Consider the following 4,608-nt stretch of genomic DNA (forward strand, 5'->3'; position numbering starts at 1 on the left):
GGCAGGCGACCAAAACAGAAAGCCCTTCGGACCAATCAGAGCGCTCCGAATTCAAGCCCTACTCTGAAAATTGGCCAATCGGAAGAGGGAAAAGGCGGGACAATAACCGAGCTGCAAATACAATTGAAGCATTTTCTGGTTGTTGTCTCGAGTGACAGCAAGAGAGTCCCAATAGTTACGGCTCAGTTTCAATTATAAAATGCACTCGATGCTAATTGATTATAAATGAATGGAAAACAGAATTTTACTCACATATTCAGTGGCTTAAGAAAGTATTCACACATCTTTAATTTTCTTACATTTTGACATGTTGAAAACACTGGGTTTAATGCATTTTAATAGGATTTTATGTAAAAACCAGCACAAAGTAGCTCATATTCAGGGAACAAATGTGCCTTTTCCAATAAAATTCTGCAACCTGATGGTAGATTTAAAGAATCATGATTAGGTCAAGAAGGAGAAGAAGTGGTGGTGGTTGAGGTGTATAAATAACTCAGTGTTCACCTGTACAGTGCAACATTTCCTGCCATCAACTGTTGGAGTTCCAGCAAAAAACAAAAAGTATCTACAACCTGATAAAGAAGGCTGGTGCTGTTCTGGCGGCTACTGTGGAACCGCTGGAGATGTTGATCCAAAGAAGGATTTTTCATAAAATCAAGAAAATTATTAACAACTTTCAAAATTCAGTCAGAGGCTTCTTTAGGGCCGCTGTAATACAGACTGCTGCATGTCATTCCTGTTCACAGCCATCAGCATCCACAACAACTCTTTAAAGAACCTTAGATAAAAAGTTACAACCATCCTTTGGGACTAATATTTTTTAATTTGAGAGTTCCACCTGACTGGTAAACAAAGAAAAACATATATTCAATGGAGAACATTTAAGAAATCTTAATAAAGTGTATCATAAACTGTTGATTAATCACATTTACCGATATGTGATTAACTCTTGAGTCTGTCCAGGCTTCCAAATGTATCCCACTGCTCTTGTTTCTCTAAAAAGGGCAGTAAAAATGATGTTGAACTTGAGCTCTGCAGGCGCTATCACACGTAAATCTCATCTGTCATCTCTATTATAGTATTATTTATATTGTAAAGTAAATCCAATGACAACAAAGGACTCTATAAATAGCAATAAACTGAAACGTCTGATGATACTAAGAAATAAAGTATTTATGGGGCGGTAACCAATTAGTCTTCATGAGGTCATAATTCGTCAGTGCAGCTGTCATGATTTAATTCCCTACTTAAGATCTCTGCTGCATGTCTCTGTCTGACTATAAATGGAAATCATTAGTGTCACAAAGTCTTAATTAGAACAATAACTACAGCACAGATGTACAATACTTGATTGATTTCTTCTTTTTTTTCAGCTGGTAATTTTGACTTAATGGGTACAATAAATATGCACTACCTGGCGTTGTTTAAAAACACCTAAAATACCTTGACTGACTGATATTTTTAGCTATTTAGCTTTTTTAGCTTTAAGAATGAGAAATATAGGAAAGTCAAAACAATCATTCAGGATTTTTATACTTCTCATAATACTTTGTATTTCATACACATGAAGCCCAACTTGACACACTGTATAATACATTTGGTCCTGTGAAATTAACCAGCATCATGTATTTTCCTTTACACAAATGATAGGTACCACTGTTTCAAAATTAGAATAACATCAAAAAGGTAATTTATTAAAGTGGTTCAATTTAAAAAGTGAAACTCGTATATCAACTAACTACATAGAGAATTTTAACTATTTTATTTTTATCTTATTTTATTTATTTAATAGTTGTTTAATTGGATTGGGAACAAATTATATTTTCCACAACAACATGTTGAGAAAACATTAAAAACATGTTTTTCTATTAATTAAAGAAAATATGGCTTACATGCTTATGAAAGTCTAAAATTAAATTTCTCAGAAAATAGTTTTGGATTAAAAATTATTATTTTCGACTGAATGTTATGTTCAAGTTATATCTTAAACAATTATGGGTAAAACTACTGACATATCAGTTGTTCCAGCAGCAGTCAGTGACACCATCAAATGTAGCATCAAATGTATTAATTTAAAGTTGAGTGGAAGGAAAAAGTATGGCAGAAAAGCACGGATAATGGCAGCGAACAGAGGAGAAATTGGAGGAAAATTCACCAGCAGTGAACTGCAGATTAATCTGTGCTTCAACAACCGTCTGTCCATCCCAAACATAAATATTTTACTGGTTATATATCATAAATGAACACAGATAAATAATTGAGTTTCACATTTTGAAAGGAATTATTTAAATAAATGGATTTTTGAATGATATTCAAATTTTCTTCTGAATTTTCTCTTAAATCTATCAATCATTGTATGGATTGTCATCAAGGATTGGGTGTTTGAGTACCAACAATATCTTCCACAACCTCCTTTGAATACTTTAAGGCTTTAAAATGGATGAATTTACATAATAAAATTTTAAAATATATTGAACTATAAACAAGAAATCAAACATACTCATATTGTAAAAGTGTATTCCTAGGAGTGAATGAAATAAATATAATGGCTAAATCAGTTATTATTTTGACAACTTATGATTAAGTTTTTAATGAATGACCTTAATTACATATTTTATTTAACAGATAATAACGCTTGAGTCCTATTTGTTGTAATTAGACAAAATAGATAGTGGGAAATTTGATTTTTTTATTTTTATTTTTTGTAGAGTTTTTGTAGATTTTTTGTAGATTTCATTTTTATTATATTAAAAAAAAGAGACAACCACACTTTAATAAAACTTTCGGATCCAGTTCAGTACATGTGCTCCGTTTCCTAAACTGAACGTTCATTTGCCCAGGATAACGCTACCAGGGCGGCAGAAGTGAACAGATTCCTCTTGTAGCAGCAGAACGTCAGACCTGAGTCTGGCGTTCTTTTGCTGCCATCTAGTGGTGAAAAGCAGGAAACTTTTCTCAAACTTTTTCATTGTGCTCAATCAGGACAACCTTGGTCCCATTTGACCATAAAACCAGTCAACATAAGGCCAGGAACTAGTTGTTGGTTACAACAACCTGGTTTTTTAAGGGAGAATTAACCAAAGATTAATTTATAGCCTGTTTGGATTAGAGAAAATCCACAGTAAGGTCAAAGTTGTGCAGCGAACACAAGTTTATTAAAGTTGCTTGTTGCATAATCACTTCACCTATGTAACATTTTTATTTGCACTTTTCAACAGCTTTGACTACTTAGTTTGATCCTAAGTAGTTCCTGTGGAACGTGAGTCTGTGTGTGGAAAGGATCCATTGTTGTATTTATAATGTTCTCTAAATTGTAAATGGACTGAATTTCCAATCATTTTTGACCACTCAAAGCACTTTACACTAGAGTCACATTCACCTATTCACACTCATGGGGTTAAGTGTCTGCCCAAGGGCACATGGAACCTGGAATTGAACCTGCAACCTTCCGATCACAAGATGACAACTCTTCCCACAGTCACAGTCACCCCTCTAAATATCATACAATCCAACAAATAAAAGTTTTTAAACTCTACTGCTCTATTTTCTAAAAGGTGAAGACCAAATAAACATATGATATATTTCTGAAAACAATTTATTTAAAATGAGACGACTCACCTCACGTTGACAGCTCATTCTGGTTGTTATTGCTGTAAACCTGCTGTACACTGAAGGATCATTAACATAACACACAAACGCATGTTTCTGTAGTGAATCACTTCAGAAAACCAGCAAACAAACACTGAATCTCAAGGAAAGCAAAACTTTCATCAAAGAATAAGTCGATATCTAACATAAATACAAGAAACCCACCAAAAGAAAACAGCATTACAATAAACACTCATTAAAAAAAAATCTAACTTGCAGGTTTTTTCACAGAATTAATTTTCATAAAAACACAAACATTTTTAGAAAACAGAATATCATTTTCATTTTTAAACATCAACATGAGGAACGCTCCAATATAAACTCCCTTTCACAGTCAGCAGTCATGCCATATACAATACTTTGATTTATTTTAGAGCATTAAAATGTAAAAATTAGTGTCAAATAAACAAACAATAATGAAATTAAATTAAGTAGTTCACACATTCAGGTACTAGAACACAGAAAAATGTAAGAAAAAAATCAACAAAAGGAGAATTTAAATCAGTCATATTATTAAATGTTAGATTTTAAGTAGATTTCATATACATAGTAATTGATAAAAAGTTCAAACAAAAGTTTAACTTTTTCACAATATGCAATCAGGGTTAGTGTAAAAATGCAAATTAGAAGGTAAAATGTTATTCTTTATAAATGGAACCAAATCAAGATTTCTCAATATTTGTAAGAAAAAAAAATTATATGTGAAGGTTGATTATTGCTGTTAAATTCTTCTTAAGTTCTCAATAAGAAAAGAGTCAAAGACAGAAAGTCTTTATTAAAACAATAATACTATGAAAAAAAGCTTTATGATCAGAAAAACAATAAAAACAATTTATTTGCCTGAGATGTATAGAAAAAATAAACTAAATAAAACAATCTAAATAAATAAATGGGATTTCGATAAAACTTCCAGAGAATAAATGAAATCAAAGCAGTTTTCAGTTTTGTTGTTTGTTTCTT

The sequence above is a fragment of the Poecilia latipinna genome, unplaced genomic scaffold (genome assembly GCF_001443285.1).
Source record: "Poecilia latipinna isolate Pla-1442-1.1 unplaced genomic scaffold, P_latipinna-1.0 Scaffold3398, whole genome shotgun sequence".
NCBI classification, from domain to species: domain Eukaryota; kingdom Metazoa; phylum Chordata; class Actinopteri; order Cyprinodontiformes; family Poeciliidae; genus Poecilia; species Poecilia latipinna.